General features: G+C 39.3%; 1 pseudogene; it reads right to left on the bottom strand.

Annotated features, from left to right (window-relative positions):
* Nucleotides 1-285: 285 nt before the first annotated feature.
* On the bottom strand, nucleotides 286-2,258 carry LOC149237912 (putative LRR receptor-like serine/threonine-protein kinase IRK; annotated as a pseudogene).
* Nucleotides 2,259-17,920: the final 15,662 nt, after the last annotated feature.

The raw sequence follows: 17,920 nt of genomic DNA on the forward strand, positions 1-17,920 counted from the left end.
AGCGGAAGAATAAAGGATGACACCAACGTCTTTTAAAATCAGAGTGAGGTAGGTCATCTATCCGCTTTTGTGATTTCTGGTATAGACTAGGAAAGTTTGCACATATTTATCCAGTTTGTTGTTAGATCCTCCCATAGGAATAGAGGGATCATTTTTTTCTGGAGAAAGGATTTCCAGCACAACACCATGGATCATGAGCAAGATATCTCAAAGAAACAGTAGTCACCTACTACCAAATCTGCACCTTCAAACTTCGCATAGCCTTATGTTGAGCCATCTCAACCCTTAGTAGAGGAATCTCATTCTTCCATCAATAGTAGGCACATAAGTAAGTTGCATTCCCATTCTTCTTAAATAAGTTACATTCCTCTGCTGACTTGCAAAATAATTTGAATCCACACAAGTTAGTGCCTTTCCTTCAACTAGTAATGACCACACATTGTCACATATGACCACAACATCATCCTCCATATATTCAACTGGCCTTCCGTCTGTAACAAGTTCTAACAACAACACCCCAAATCCATACACATCATATCTTTCATTTATCTTAAGGCTCTGACAAGAAAATTCGGGTGCCATATATCCTAATGCACTCTGTATTTTTCTACTAAGAATGTATCTATCAAGCATGGGAAACAACATTGCAAGGCCATAATTTGCAACTTTAGGGTTGCAATTCTCATCAAGCAAAATATTGATGGATTTTATGATATAGCGTATGACTGGTAGTCTACAAGCATGGTGAAGATGTGCAAGCCCCATTGCACTCCTCATAGCTATATTAAACCAGTTTGACCAACTTAACGGGGGATATATTTGGGATATTTCATGGAGTTGACTATACAAACTTCCACTTTGAATATAGTCATATATAAGAAGCTATAATTGAGGTGTACCATAGTAGCCTTGCAAATTCATTATATTTGGATGCTTGACTTTGTGAAAAAGTTTTATCTCCTTCTCAAAGTATTCTTGTGATTTAACCAAATTTGAAACCATCATATTCTTTATAGCAACTACTCACCCATCCCCTAGGATTGATTTGAACACAATTTAAATACCTCCCCTTCCAAGCTCACAATATTTGTTAATCAACACGTGAGAACTAGTCATCCAATCCGTAGATGCATGATCAAAGTTGGGTGTAAACATAACCAGTTTTCCTAGAGCCATATCAGTGGATGGGGACTGAGAAAATCTATCAAGCATAAGATTCATCGATTTTGAATTGGAATGGTCTTTTATATTCAGTATAGTCACAACAACAACACCAAATGCAGTCGTACTTGTTGCAGATATTGCAATTATTGTAGAGACACTTTTGTAGATATTAAAATTCTACAAATATTCTTGCAATCTTAGCTTCTGTAGATATCGCAATTCTACTGTGTGTATATCTAATCACATGAATTCCTCCTCCGGTTGGACTCCCTCTTGTATTTTGATTTATAACTATTGGGTTAGGCATAACCATGGGACAAGTAACATTCACTCCCGATCCACATAGGCCTGCATTTTCTTTGAAATAAGTCTTTTTTAATGTGTTTAATATACGTCTTGTTGGTATCCTCCCTTTAAGTTTGTTGTGTGAAATGGTTACCCATAATATATGACCCAAGTTCCCTAATTTCTAGGGTAATTCTCCAGTAAGATTGTTCATTACCAAATTAAGCTTTATCTGTCGACTCAACTTGGATAATTACTTGGGTACATTTCCAATCAAACTATTGTTTTCCAAGCTCAACAAAGGAAAACATGAACATTCACCAATTTCTGCAGGAATTCATTGAGATGAGAAATTTCCATCAGTTGCAACACTAAAAGAGCATTGGCATTACCAATTCCCACATGTATGGATCCAAACATATGATTGTAACTTAGATCCAAAGACACCAATGAATTCAAATTACCAATCTCCGACATAATATTTGAGGTGATAAGGTTATATGAGAAGTTCAATAGCTTTAAATTGGAGCACTGAGTGATTTATGGAGATATTTCCCCACTCAACCTACTATGTGAAAAATCTAGTTCTTCCATAAATTGGTATAATTTTGTGAACCAGCTTGGAGAATGCTTCCACTAAGAAAATTTCATGATGGATATATGTTTTGTAAACCAAACAAAAAAAACTCACCAGGAATGCTTCCAGTAAAGCCATTCCTATGGAAATAAACCGAGTAAAGCCTACTACAACTTAGTAAAGATTCTAGAATGGGTCTAGAGAGATTACTATATGATATATTTATGAGCATAACATTTAGTAGGAAGGATGTTGGATTAATGGGTCCTGACCTAGGTTTAGACTTAGTTGCGCCAAACAAATCCCTACACTACTGTCCCTTTTGGCATCAATCCATGGAGCACGGACTGAAGTCCTACCCGAAGCAGTATGGGGGGATGCTGGGACCAAGTTTCCGCACCCAAAGACCAGGGTGATGTCGTTTTGTGCCCTAAATCTACCCTCACGCAGATTGATAAGCCCTTATGGCTTATCAATGTAACTCCTTTTAATCAGCCTCTAGACCTCCGCGAAGGCATACAACTGGCTTATGCGGACATTGAACAGGTGACTTAACTAGTTACGTACCTTGTAGATTACTCTTAATCCCATATTTACTCAGATCTGCTTAAGTGTTCGATAAATTTAACATACAACTGTATAATCTTCGCGTAATCACTTAACATCATTTGTGTTCATATAACAATATAAATCAAGTAAATTCGCGCATCAATACATCATTATTTCATAGAACCATTATTCATCACAGCATAAGTGCATTTATACATAATAGAAGTAAAGAGATAATCACACGTATTTCTGCCACAATATTCTTTATTAATATTCAATTAAGCTTACAGACTCAAAAATTCCCTGTGGACTCAATTGCGGACACTACTCTAGGCCTCTATTCTCACAGTTATAGAGCCTTTCTTCTTACTCTTCTACACTAACTTAGACTCCTTTCATCATACCCATAAACAACTCTACTCTTCTGTCATGCCTTAGACTTTCTAAGACACACCTATCTCTACAATCCCATGGTTCGTGGACCATGGATAGATCTTTGAAAAGTTGACTTAATAAAGAAGGGTAAAACTCTTTTTGACTCTTTTACTATCTACACACTCCATGAACACAATTTGCGGAGACTTTACATCTTTTTACATAAAACTTGGGATCTTGCCCCAAAACTTGGGCTTTTGCCCCAACATTGACCCAGGGGACCCCATCCCAATAGGTCCCAAACACAAATATCATGACTTTCCCTTGAGTCACTCAGCTGGTGTGGAGATCTTGCTACGAAGATCCCCCAGCTCTACTTGTGCAATCACTGCTTCAACTGTGCTCTGTGTGGCTACTTGCTTGATCTATTCTACCGTTTGCTCTATGGCTGGTCCTGCACTATCCTGCTTAATCTTTTTTTATGTACTCTAGATGTTTGCCAACTTTTTCTGTATGTTAGCCGAGATTATTCAGGCTTCATCCAACCAAGGCCCAAACCTAGCCTTAAGGACTGCCTCTTTCTTCTGCGCTGCTTCCACCTGTGTAAGCAACTGCTTAGCCTCCTGTAGCTTGGCGAGGCGTTGTGTTGTAGAAATGGTGTGCATTGTCGCCCTCATTTCATCGTATTGTTGTTGTAGCTTGCAGACCTTTGTATTTAATACCCACTGGGTGGGATATTCCTGCAGGCTCGTCACTACTTCCATGGCCTATTCAAACAGCACGGTGCAGTCCACAACTGCGACATCCACCGTAGAGACTCCATCTTTAACAGTAATGGTGCATGGCAACACTATTGGATAGGTAGGAGTGTAGGCAATAAATTTTGTGAAAGATACATTAATTGTCTGAAAAATCTCTTTATTTTGAGTAATTCCAGATTTCATTATTTTCCCTGGAATGTCCCACGAGTCAAATGGTATCCGATAATCATTTTAAACACGAAGGGTATTGAGAGGAACACCCTTGGCCCCTCCCTCATTATATTTTGCAGAGGTTTGATGATACAAAGGATTTATTGTAAAATAAAATGTAGAGAAGAAAAGCTAATGCAATGTAACATTACATATGATAGGCTTTCCACATACAAGTTTCAAGATGCTAACATTATGAACGAAATAGAATGAGCCATCCCTCCTTGAAAAGAAAATTAAAATATTACCATCAAACTTCTTTACATTCATTGAATCAAAAAGAGCGGAGGTTATGGAGATGTACACATTCCAAAGACACAAGTTAAAGTAGCAAAGAACCTCAAGGAATTTCATTTGGTTCTTGTCTAAATCATACTTCGGAAAAAATGCCAAAATACGAAAAAACCATAAGTGTTGGGTCCCTATAATACTAGTGATTACCCCATTACTATTGTAGTTATACCCCTTATTAATATTTTTGTGCCCCTATTGCCCCCATATTGTTATTACTGTGTCCCATAGAATCCCTCTATTGTTATTTTTGTGGCTTTATATTATTATTGTTAGGTCGACTGGATTATATTGTGACTCCTTGGACTCCTATATATAGAAAGGAGGTTTTGTCATTTGCATCATCCAAGAATTGTTCATTTATGTAATGTAAAGGAGGTTATCCCCTCAAAGAGGCTGAATTCTAAGGCGTTGATCTATCTTTTCTATCTTTTCTTGAGCTGGTTTCATAACATTTGGTATCAGAGCTTTGGATTCTAGGGTTTCGCTACTCCAAACAGGTCCTCGTGGAATTTTCGCTATAGCTTTTTTCTGTGACGATTCAGAAGTCGCAAAAAAACCCATTTGAGAAGAAATCGCGCTGAACCTTGGGTTCGAATTTCAGAGCTTTTCACGCAATATTTGCGGAGATATGATCTGAGGAAGTTGGTCTTTTTGGAGACTCCTGAATTACATTCAAAACAGGTGACCTGGGGAAAATCGTCATAACTTTCCCTCTGGGGATCGTATTGAAGTTTCGTAACAAGGTACAGAAAGAGGATGGACTGTAGTTTCTTGTGGGTGTTTTTCAGATCTAAAGGTCGAAACAGTGACTCGTGTCACGTCGTACAAGTTCGCTCTACTGAACTAATCTATAATCAAGTCACTGTGGGAGATTTCGCATAACTCTTCCTTGGAGAATCCAATTTGGATCAGACTTGTGGCATTGGAAAGAGGACACAGAGGGCTACTATAGGTCACAAATTCAGAACTAGATAATCAGAAAGTACAGAGATACATCAGAGGCAATATCGAGCTCCTACAAAGTGAAAAAAGGTGTGTAGATTTTCTTTAATTTTTGCTTAAGCTTGGTTTGAAAATTTATTTTGAAGGAATTCAAAGGGCATATTAGAGAATTATTATCGGTAACTGATGCCCCGAGGAAAAAAAATGCAAACACCTAGTAAGGAACCTGAAAGCACTAGCATGACTCATTAAGAAGAAGAAGAAATGCTACATGATATATCAAAATTACAAGAACAAGTGCAACAAGTGTCACTTGCACAAAAAGCAACAGAATCTAAGATGGATGGTTTAAGGAAAGATGTAGAAGCTAAGATGGATGGTCTAAAGAAGGGTGTAGAAGCTAAGATAGATTGCTTAAAGAAAGGCGTAGAAGCTAATATGGATGGCATGGAAGCTAAGGTGAATGGCATGGACGCTAAAATTGATGGCATGGATGATAAGATGGAAGAATTGAAGATAAATATGAATAAGTTGCTACAAGAAATGGTCATTAACGGTGAAAGGGTACTAAAGGAAACTCATGATGAGAACAAAAGAAATGTTAATCACGATTCCATAGACTCTAATGTTGGATCGAAGACTCACCATATTCCAAAAATCGATATGAGGAAGTTTGATGGCAGGGATCCCGCCACATGGATATTACAGATGGAGCAATTCTTCGATCTCAATAATGTGCAAAACACACAAAAGGTACGTATGGAAACTTTATATTTGGAACCAAATCAGTTTGTATGGTATCAATGGCTTTGCTCTTGTAAACAATTTATCACTTGGGCAATTTTTATGGAAGAATTGATAGCACATTATGAGGATACAAAAAGCAAAACTTTTTTTAGCCAATTGATAAGTCTCAAACAAAAGGGTTCAATAATGGAGCACATTGAGGAGTTCCAAAAATTGAACATAAGGGTAAAAGATATTCCAGAGGAACATAGGATTGATGTGTTCATAGGGTCTTTAAAGGACAATATCCAACATGATGTTCGCCTTTGGGAACCTGATTCATTAGAGAAGGCATTCAGGTTAGCAAGAAAAATGGAAAGCAAAATTATGGCAACCAGGAAGCATACCACTCACAACTATAAAGACGAAAGTGTTGTTGCCGCTAGTCTTCCACAACCTATAAGGTTGACACCACAACAATTGGAAGAAAAAAGAGCAAAAGGGCTTTGTTACAGTTGTGATAGCAAATACACTAAAGGTCATAAGTGTGCTGAGAAGAAATTATTCTACATAGATTGTGAAGAGGAAGAAGAAAATGAGAAAGAAAGGTCAAAAGAAGAGGATATACTCCAGGAACAAAGCCTAGATAAAGAAGAAATGAATCCGACCATATCTTGTAATGCATTGGCGGGAATTACCACTCCTCAAACCATCAAGATAGAAGGACAAATCAAGAAGAAAAAGGTAATAGTTTTGATTGATTCAGGAAGTACCCACAATTTTATTCATTGTAAGGTAGCAAGAGAATTGAATTGCTTCTTATATCCAGCACCAGAGTGTCAAGTGATGGTTGCAAATGGAGGAACAATAAATTGCTTAGGAAAGTGCCATAATATCAAGCTATCCATGGGAGAATATGTATTGACTAGCCCAATGCTTTCCATTCCAATGGGAGGTGTTGATGAGTCCAATGGCTACAATCCTTGGGTACAATAGCTTTTAATTTTCAAGAACTTTTCATGAAATCTTATGTGGAAGGAAAGGAAATTGAATTAAGGGGTATTGCAAGGAAACCGGGAAAGATAATCAGCTCTAACGGTATGACAAAGCTTCTAAAAAAGGAACAAAGAGGTGTAATTGCACAATTATGTTCGCTAGATGTGTCCACAGTGGAATCATCTATTTCTCGAGATCTCCAAAAAGTCTTGGACAATCATTCCAAGGTATTTGAGACTCACAAATGTCTCCCACCTATTCGTGATCATGATCATGCTATTCATCTGATTCCAGGAAGTGTTCCTCCAAACATCAAGCCGTACAGATATCCCTATGCCCAAAAGAGTGAAATTGAACGTATGGTTGCAGAAATGCTAGAGGCTGGTATTATTCAACCAAGTCAAAGTTCTTTCTCTACTCCAGTCATATTGGTGCACAAGAAGGATGGATCATGGCGCATGTGTCCAGATTATAGGGAGCTCAACAAGCTCACTATTAAAGATAAGTTTCCCATTCCTGTCATTGATGAATTACTGGATGAATTGCATGGATCAATTTACTTCACCAAGTTGGATCTTTGTTCGGGATATCATCAAATCAGAATGAAGACTGAAGACATTCCGAAAGCAACATTTAGAACTCATGAGGGTCATTATGAATTTTTGGTCATGCCTTTTGGCCTTACCAATGCACCTTCAACATTTCAAGGTTTGATGAATTCAATTTTCAAACCATTCCTTAGAAAATTTGTGTTAGTATTTTTTGATGATATACTAATCTACAACAAGTCTTGGAAGGATCATGTTGAACATGTTGACAGGGTGTTACAACTATTGGAGGAGAAACAATTATATGCAAAAAGATCCAAATGTTTCTTTGGAGTACAAGAGGTGGAATATCTGGGTCATATTGTATCTCATGAAGGAGTTAAGGTAGACCCTAGCAAAATTAAAGCCATTAAGGAATGGAAAATTCCCACATCCATAAAGCATCTGCAAGGATTTCTCGGGTTGACAGGGTATTATCGCAAGTTTGTTAAGAATTATGGGAGAATAGCAGCACCTCTAACAACATTATTTAAGAAAGATGCATTTTCATGGACCCCAGAAGCAACAAAGGCATTCGAACATCTTAAAGAGGCAATGTGCCAAGCACCGGTCTTAGCTACACCAGACTTCACAAAAACTTTTATTGTGGAATGTGATGCTTCAGGAAATGGAATTGGTGTTGTTTTAATGCAAGATGAAAGACCCATTGCTTTTGAAAGTCGTCCAATCAAAGGAAAGTTTTTACACAAAGCTATTTATGAGAAGAAAATGTTGGCAATACTCCATGCACTTAAGAAATGGCGACCCTACCTAATGGGAAGACACTTCAAGGTAAAAACGGATCATGATAGCCTTAAATACTTTTTAGAACAAAGATTATCCTTTGAAGAGCAACAAAAGTGGGTCACAAAGATGTTGGGTTATGACTTTGAAATCATCTACAAAAAAGGGAAGCAAAATGTGGTGGCAGATGCACTCTCAAGAAAGGATGAGGATGTGGAAGCATTGTTGTGCGCCATTTCTATTATCCAACCAGATTGGTTAAACGAAGCAAGGGAGGAATGGAAGAATGATGAAGAAGTGTGGGCACTTATTCGAAAGTTACAACAAGATTCCAGTATGTCTGATACATTTAGCTGGCAAAATGATTCGTTATGGTACAAAGATCGCTTATACCTCTGTAAGAATTCCCAGCTGAAACAAAAGATTCTTATGGAATTGCACACTTCTCCCTTAGGAGGGCACTCAGGATTTTTAAAAACTTACCACAGGGTTAAGAAGGAATTCTTTTGGGATGGCCTTAAATCAGATATTCAAAAGTTTGTGGCGGAATGTTTGGTTTGCCAACAAAATAAAGTTGAAACAATTAAGACACCAGGTCTATTACAACCTTTATCCATTCCAAGCCAACGTTGGGAGGAGGTTTCAATGGATTTTATCACAGGTTTACCCAAGTTTGAGGGAAAGAGTTTCATCATGGTGGTAGTTGACAGACTTACCAAGTATGCACACTTTTGTGCATTATCACATCCATTTAAAGCCATTACAGTTTCTACTACATTTATGGAAACAATTCAAAAGCTACATGGAAACCCAAAGATTATTGTAAGTGACAGAGATCCCATTTTCACTGGAAATTTTTGGACAGAATTATTTTCTTTTCTTGGTACTCAGTTAGCTCATAGCTCATCTTATCATCCTCAATTTGATGGGCAAACTGAGATAGTAAAAAAATGTTTGGAAGGATATCTTCGTTGCTTTGTATCTGATAAACAGACACAATGGATCAAATGGTTGCCTTTGGCTGAATGGTGGTATAACACTTCCTTCCATACAGCAACAAAAATGACCCCATTTATGGCACTTTATGGGTATCAACCACCATCCATCACATCATATTTAAGAGAAAATTCTAAGGTTCAGGTAGTGGAACATCACATCGAACATCAACAACAAGTCCTCCAACTCTTAAAGGATAACCTCGTGTTCGCACATAATAGAATGAAACAACAAGCAGATCAACATCGCAGTGAAAGAAGTTTTGATGTAGGTGATTGGGTATTCCTACGGCTACAACCATATAAGCAAATGTCCCTCAAGCAAGCTAAGAAGGATAATAAATTATCACCAAAGTATTATGGTCCGTACAAGGTGTTGCAAAAGATTGGTACTATGGCATACAAATTGGAGCTTCCTGCAGCTTCTCGATTGCACCCAGTTTTCCATGTTTCATGTTTAAAGAAGGTTATAGGCGACAAGCTCCCAATTCAAACAATATTGCCAGAACTTGATGAGGAAGGAAAAATTATATTGGAACCGGAAGCAGTCAAAGAAACAAGAACTCGACAGCTATGAAATCAATCAATTTCAGAGTATCTTATCAAGTGGAAGAACTTATCCGCTGAAGATTCCACATGGGAGGATGAGAATTTTATGCAGAAGTATCCAGAACTACTCAAGCGTTGAGGACAACACTTTTTTGAAGGAGAGGGGCATGTTGGGTCCCTATAATACTAGTGATTACCCCATTACTATTGTAGTTATACCCCTTATTAATATTGTTGTGCCCCTATTGCCCCCATATTGTTATTACTGTGCCCCATAGAATCCCTCTACTGTTATTTTTGTGGCTTTATATTATTATTGCTAGGTCGGCTGGATTATATTGTGACTCCTTAAACTCCTATATATAGAAAGGAGGTTTTGTCATTTGTATCATCCAAGAATTGTTCATTTATGTAATGTAAAGGAGGTTGCCCCCTCGAAGAGGCTGAATTCTAAGGCGTTGATCTATCTTTCTATCTTTTCTTGAGATGGTTTCATAACAATAAACAACTTCCAATTCCCAATGACACAGTTTTGATAATGCCCTTAAATTTAATGGCCCTTTTTTCAAGAAACCATTGCTAGCTCTTAGAAAGGGGAACAACATTTTCCATCACATTTTCATTACAGGGCCATTTTGACATGGGAGCAAACCTCCAACTCCATTTCTAGCGACTAAATGTAGACTATCAACTGCATTTTGTTCAAAGGCGGAGCATATCTATAGTAGTTCCAATGATGAATTTCATTCCCTGTGAGGGTTTTCCACCATAAACGCTTCTTCCCCACTGTTCTCTCTGTGAACGTTCAAATGTTTCTTTTATAGATCAATATTGTAGTCATGTTGATGCCATGATTCTAGAAGTAGGGTCCAAGGGTATGACAAACAGGTTGCATCACATGTAACCAAAGTTATCTATTTTTAATTCAAGAGTATGAACGTGAACATAGAAGGCTAGATTAATAAAAATAAAAAACAAGGATCCTATAGTTCTAAAGCTTTGGTGTAGTTTGGATATTTGTACCTTGCAAAGTGGGACACCCTCACAGGCTATGTCCTTTTGAGATATCATGACTAGAAATCTCCCCAACTACTACTCTATCTTAATCTCTTGCATTACAGATCATGTGAATATGAAAGAAGTATGAAACAACTTCATAGTTCTTAGTAGCAGAAATTATAAAATAAAAAGAGACATACATGTCCCTTTCAGCTTCTTAAGTTCCTGACTAGTTTGGAAGAGATACTATAAGTTCTCCATCACACAATAAGCTCTTCACCGTGAAAAATAATTCCAAGAAAATGAGCATACAAGGAGAGAATGTGGACACCAAATAAATGCAACGTTGTATTTTACACTGAGTGCAACCAGATCAGAATAAAAAATATGCATTATAATTGAGCCCAACAACCTCATAATCAAGGAGAGGAAAAAAACCAAGAGAATATTGTAAATAATATTCTACTTTTCTTTGAGAATTCAATTAAAAAAAAGTAGAATAATATGAAAAGAAAAAGAGAATGCAAGCATGTTGAGTACCTTGGTCCTGGAATACAACCTAAAACTGCTTTTGCTTGGTTAACAACTCATCTTCCTTAGATGTAAGAAAACAGGTTAACAACCTACGAACCACATGCACCTAGCAGAAGTGAAAGTCGATACCCTTACAAACTACTAGTGGGTTGTTCCAAGTGGGGTGCTTTTCCTTGAATAATGGTGATGCATGAGCTTGCATTTGTAGATAGCATCTAGTGATCGTTGTCCCCATTACTGATTTGATAATTGAGTTATGATATACTTTTCAAATTATTTTAAAAATGTTGATTACTTTAACCAACATTATCATTATCGATTAGAGGGATATTGGACTATTTGTTTGGAAACTTCTTTTAAGTGCAAGGTAGAAACCATGAGGCCCTTTTAATTCCTTTTGGGGTGTTGTGTGTTCATAATTTATTAAGGATGGTGTATTAATTGTGTTCAAAATGAACTTTCAAGGGAGAAGAATTGGTAAACCCTACACACTACCCCAGCTTAAGTTATTTTTTGCCTAATGTAACTTATTTTTAAAAAATCAGATTATATGTGTTCCCCACTCACCACAACAACAAAAACGGGGTAAAGACAAAATATCCCCATGATGCAATAAGATCTTCATGATGCAAACCAGTTTCAAGTCCATGAACATACAAGGATAGAATGTGGATGTTGATTAAATATGAGGTTGTATTTTATCCCTCTGCCCAACCAACGTGGAATGAAAGAAAAGGCAACAAACCAAAGAATAACATAAATAAGTTTCTATTTTCTTTGAGAATTCAATTAAGAAGAAGCTGAATAATATAAAAAGCAAAATAGATTGCAATCATATTGAGTACTTTGGTCCTAGAGTACAACCTAAAATTGTTTCTATTTTATTAACAACTCATCTTTCTTAAATGAAAGAAAGCAGGTTAACAACGCAAGTCCTAGAGGCCCTTGGCATACGTGAAAGTCTTCCTCCTTAGAGATCACTAGTGGGTTATTCCAAGTGGTGTGGTTTTCCTTGAATAATGATGATGCATCAACTTGCATTTGTAGATATCTATCAATAATGGTTGTCCCATTACTAGTTTGACAATCGAGTTATGATAAGTTTTTCCTATTGTTTTAAAAAACCTTACTTCCTTAACCGGAATTGTCGTTATTGTTTAGAGGGATATCAGAATATATCTTCGAAATATTATTTTAAGGATAGAGAAGACACATGAGGCCCTTTTAGTGCCTTTTAGGGTGTTGGATTTTCATAATTTTTTGAAAACAATTGCATTAATTATGCTGAAATGAACTTTCAATAGAGCAGAATTCGATAAACCCTACGCAATACCCCAAGTTTAGCTTCTCTTAGCCTGATATAATTTATTTTGTTTTAATTAGATTCCATGCATTCCCCACTCACCCCCAACAAAAATGGGGTAAACACAAAAATTGACCAAAAAAGGAAAAAAAATTGCAAGAAAGAGGGCATTGAGTAGATTTGGGCATACCAACATAGCTATCGCCTTTCAGAAAATTGTATGGGCTTGATTTTGTAATAAGCATTGTATAGTGAAATCTCCTAATCCTTAGTCCATCCCTTGCAGCTCCATCCTCCCAGCAGTGGCATGGATTTTTTCACTTGTGTTTTATTCATTGAGGCATCATTTCCTAAATCATTGTTTTCGGGATCCGAACACTCGCCCTCATCTCCTACCTCTATTACTTTTTTCTCAGAATCTGAATCAGAAACCACATTTTTTATGATAACCGCATTTTTCTTTGACTCTATGAGCTTGGTGAATAATTCATGGCTGCTCTTGGTGTCTCGATAATTACAGAGTAACCAAGCTAAATCTCCAAATTTTTATTATCGCTATTGGGCTTTGCACTGTGATCCTAAATCCTAGCCGGTATTCTTCGTTCCTCGACGCCCACCTTCTTTGAACTATTGGAGTTTTGTTTTTCCTCTGTAGTGCATGTTCTTAGCCTTTTTCGTCACTTGGATTTGGAGTGACCAACATCTGCCATGATACATTAAGTGAGCTCAAAACAGGGAATAAGGTCTCATGAAACAATTATTTTGAATTACCACACATAATATCACGATATCTATGGGGATGTTTGGATTCTAAGGGGATTTTTGTCACCATTGGTATGGTTTCATGATAATATGGTTTATGGGTCTCAAGAATGTACTATTTTCAATGAGGAGAAAAAGGGTCTTGGGCTCCAAATAAACATTCTAGAGTTCAAGTAACATGAAGTAACTCTTAAACAATTACATATATACTTTCTAAGAGATATTGGGATTTCAACTTGGATATGGGAGTCATGGCATGCTGTTCTACATAAATAGCAACAAGAATGGTGACCATGTATGGTTTTCTAGTAACAGTGTGTGCATATTCTAAGAATGTGAATGCGCTATTAGAATTTGTGCACTTTTTTTGTAATGCATATATCTATAGAATTATTTTTATAATAATATAGATTTACACTAATCTAGATTTATATTAATTGACCAAGTTTAAATGAACATATTTTGAATTCAAATTAATAAAATCATTGTCTCTATGAATCTAGTGCAATAATCAACCATGATATGTAACAACACCACAAAATCCCTAGAACGATAGTGTGTCGTCTCTCTAAGATTTGAGGAACAAATTCTTATTAAAGTTTCAAACTCTTTTTCTTGCCCCTTCTTCCAAACGGAGTATAAAACTATTATATATTGTAAACTTATACTTTATATTGTATAAAATTGTTATAATTTTAGCATAATGGATGGATTCATAGACCCTTTAAAGGGGGTTGTTGAATCTATTTCCTAAATTTTAACATTTCAAACATATTTAGAAGAGGGTCTCTAAATTTTAACACTGTAGATGGATTCAGAGACCCTATTGATGGATTTAGAGGACCCCTTAAGGGGGTTGCTAAATCCATATGCAGTGTTAAAATTTAGTGAAATGTAACACTTCAGTATCAAAATTGCAATTTTCCATTTATGGAGTGACATAATTAAAATGACCAGCATAAGTGACTAATTCATATACTTGTTGTATTTGTTAGTTGGTCATATTTTTATTCTTGGACTATAGTATTCATTTATGTTAATCATTTTTTATTTTGTCACTTATTATCTAGGCATATATTTTAGTCCTGGACTAAATTAGTTATTTAAATTAGTCTCTTTTATTCGGGCCACTTATTACCTAGTCATTTATTTTATCCCTAGACCAAATTAGTCATTTAAGTTTGTTGCTTCTAGTTGGGTCACTTAAAATTTCTCAAATTTAGTAGTAATTCACTTGAAATAATTATCGTGAATAACATTTTTAGTCATGTAGTCATTAATCTCTCATTTTTTACTAGTTCTCTCTATCGCTCTCCCTCTCTCTCTCTCCCTCCCTCCCTCTCTCTCTCCCTCCCTCTCTCCCATCTCTCTCTCTCCCTCTCTCTCCCTCTCTCCCATCTCTCTCTCACTCCCTCTTTCTCCGTCCCTCCCATCTCTCTCTCTCTCTCCCCCCCTCCCTCAATGAACCCCCCTCTCTCTCTACTTCCCTATCCCATCCCACCCCCTCTCTCCCCATCCCTCTCTCTCTCTCTCCCTATATATATATATATATATATATATATATATATATATCACCCCCTCTCTCTCTATCTCCCTCCCCCCATCCCTATCCCTCTCTCTCCCTTCCTCTCTCTCTCCCTCTCTCTCTCTTGCCCCCTCTCTCTATCTCCCTCCCCCTCTCTCTCCCTCTCTCTACATCCCTCTCTCTCTCCCCCTCCCTCCCTCTCCCTCTCTCTCTCTGCCTCTCTCCCATCTCTCTCTCTCTCTCTCTCGCTCTCTCTCTCCCCCCAATACTCCCTCTCACTCTCCCCACTACAACTCTATCTTAATCTCCCTTTCTCCTCCTTCTCTCCCTCTCCTTCTCACAATCCCTCTTGCTAGAATTGAATCTCTCTTCTTGAAACTACCCCTACCCCAAATTTCCTAAGGTTTCAAAACAACCCTGTGGAGCTATTTCATCTCCCTATCCTTCTCCATCTCCCTCTCTCCCCCTCTCCCCACTAAAAATTTATCTTTGTCTCCCCACTACAACTATATCTCTCTCTCCATGTCTCTCTCACTCCCACTCTGTCTCTCTCCCTCTCTCTCTCTCTCTCTCTCTCTCTCTCTCCCTCCCCCCCTTCTTCTCTCTCCTTCTCTCTCTCTCTCTCTCACATGCACACACACACTTTCCCTCTATCGATACCTCTCTCTCTCCTTGCTAACTCTCTCTTGCTCTCCCCATCACTCTCTTAATCTTTATCTCACTCCCCCTCACTCTTTCTCTCTCCCACCTCTCTCTTTCTCTTTCTCTTTCTGTCTCTCACTCTCTCCCTCCCTCTTTGTCGCCCTCCCTCTCTCCCAGCCTCTCCCTCTCTATCTATCACTCACTTACTCACACTCACACTCTCTATCTCTCTCTCACTCTCTCTCCCTTGCTCTCTCTATCTCCCCATCCCTCTCTATCTATCCCTCTCTCTCTCCATCCATCATACTATCTATCTATCTCCCTCATTCTCTCTCACTCTCTATCTATCCTCATTGCTCTCTCTCTCTCCTCTCCCTTTGCCTCTCCCTCTCCCTCCCTCTCTCTCCCTCTCTCTCTCACCCCCACTCTCCATCTCTCTCTCTCTCTCTCTCTCTCTCTCTCTCTCTCTCTCTCTCCCCCTCGGACTCTATATCTCCCTCTCATAACCTCTCCTTTCTCTCTCCATACTTGTCTACCTATTGTTCTTCTCACTCTCCTTATCCCTCTCACTTTTCCTTTCTCTCTTAATCTTTTTTTTCCTCTCTCTCCCTCTATCCCATCTCTCTCTCTCTCTCTCTCTTGCTCATTGTATCCCTCACTCTTTATCTCTCTCCCTATTTATATCTCTCTCTTTCTCCCTCTCTCCCCCTCTCTCCCATCTCTCTGTCTCTCTCTCTTTCTCTCTCCCTCTCCCTCTCCCTTCCTTTCCCTCTCTTTCCCTCCCTCTGTTAACCCCCCCTCTCTCTCCCTCCAACTCCAATCGCTCCCTTTTCTCTCCCCCTCCCCCTCTCTCTCTATCTCTCTCCCTCTCTCTCCCTTTCTCTCTCTCCCCACATCTATCCCCCTCTCTCTATCCCTCTTTCTCTCTCCCTCCATCTATCTCTCTCTCTCCCTTCCTCTCTCTCTTTCTCTCTCTCCATTTCCCTCCCTCCCTTCCTCCCTCCCCTTCTCTCCCATATCTCCCTCTCTCTCTCTCTCTCCCTCTCTCTCTCTCCCTACCTCTCTCCCTACCTCTCTCGACCTCTCTATCTCTCTCCCCCTCCCTCCCTCTCTCTCTCCAATCTCTCTCTCCCCCCCCTCTCTCCCATCTCTCTCTCTCTCCCCCTCTCTCCCTCTCTCTCTCTCTCTCTCTCTCTCTCTCACACACACACACTTCCTCCCTCCCTCTCCCATCCCCCCCTCTCTCCTCCCCCCTCCCATCCCCCCCTCTCCACCCCTCCCATCCCCCCTCTCTCTCCCTCTCTCTTTCTCCCTCGATCTCCCTTTTTCTCTCTCCCCCTTCTCTCTATCCCTCCCCCCACCTCTCTCTCTTCCTCTCTCTCTCTCTCTCTCCCCCTCTCTCTCCCTTTCTCTGTCTCTCACCCTCCCTCCCTCTATCTCTCTCTCTCCCACCTCTCTCTCTCCCCCCCCCCCCCCCTCTCTCTCTCTCTCCCTCTCTCCCTCCCCCTCTCTCTTTCCCTTCCCCCTCTCTCCCTCTATTTGTCTCCCACTCCCCCCTCTCTCTCTCTCCCTCTCTCTATCTCGCTCCCTCTCCCATCCCCCCTCTCTCTCCCTCTCTCTTTCTCCCTTTCTCTCTCTCTCCTCCCTCTCTCTATCACTCCCCCCCCTCTCTCTCTCTCTCTCTCTCTCTCCCTTTCTCTCTCTCTCCCCCTCCTTCCCTCTATCTCTCTATATCCGTCCTCTCTCTCTCTCTCTCTCTCTCTCTCCCTGTATCTCTCTCTCTCTCTCCCTTCCCCCCTCTCTCCCTCTATCTGTCTCCCCGTCCCCCCCTCGCTCTCTCCCTCATCTCTCTCTCTCTCCCTCTTTCTAACCTAAGCTAACATAGCCTAGCCGAACCTACTGTAGCCTAACCTACTCTAGCCTAGACTAACCTAATCTAGCTTAGACTAACTTGATCTAGCCTAACCTAGCCTAACCTACTCTTACCTACTATAAACTTTCCTAACTTACTCTATCCGAGCCTAATTTAGCCTAGCCTACTCTTTCCTAGACCATCCTACTCTATCCTAGATTACTCTAACCTAGTATATCCTAAACTACTCTAGCCTAACCTACTCTCGCCTAGCTTGACCTACTCTCCCCTAGCCTAGCCTAACCTAACCTAACCTACATTAACCTAGCCTAACCTACTCTTTCCAAGCCTAGCCTAGCGTAGCCTATCCTAGGTTGGCCTAACCTAACCTAAACTAACCTACTCTACCCTAGCCTAGCCTAATCTAATCTTGCCTACTTTGTCTTAGCCTAGCCTAGCTTACTCTAGCCTAGCCCAGTCTACTCTAGCCTAGCCTACTATAGTGTAGCCTATTCTAGCCTAGCTTACCCTAGACTACTCTAAACTATT

The sequence above is a fragment of the Pinus tabuliformis genome, chromosome 8, assembly GCF_031772625.1.
Source record: "Pinus tabuliformis cultivar Carrire ecotype Pingquan chromosome 8, CPIR1, whole genome shotgun sequence".
NCBI classification, from domain to species: domain Eukaryota; kingdom Viridiplantae; phylum Streptophyta; class Pinopsida; order Pinales; family Pinaceae; genus Pinus; species Pinus tabuliformis.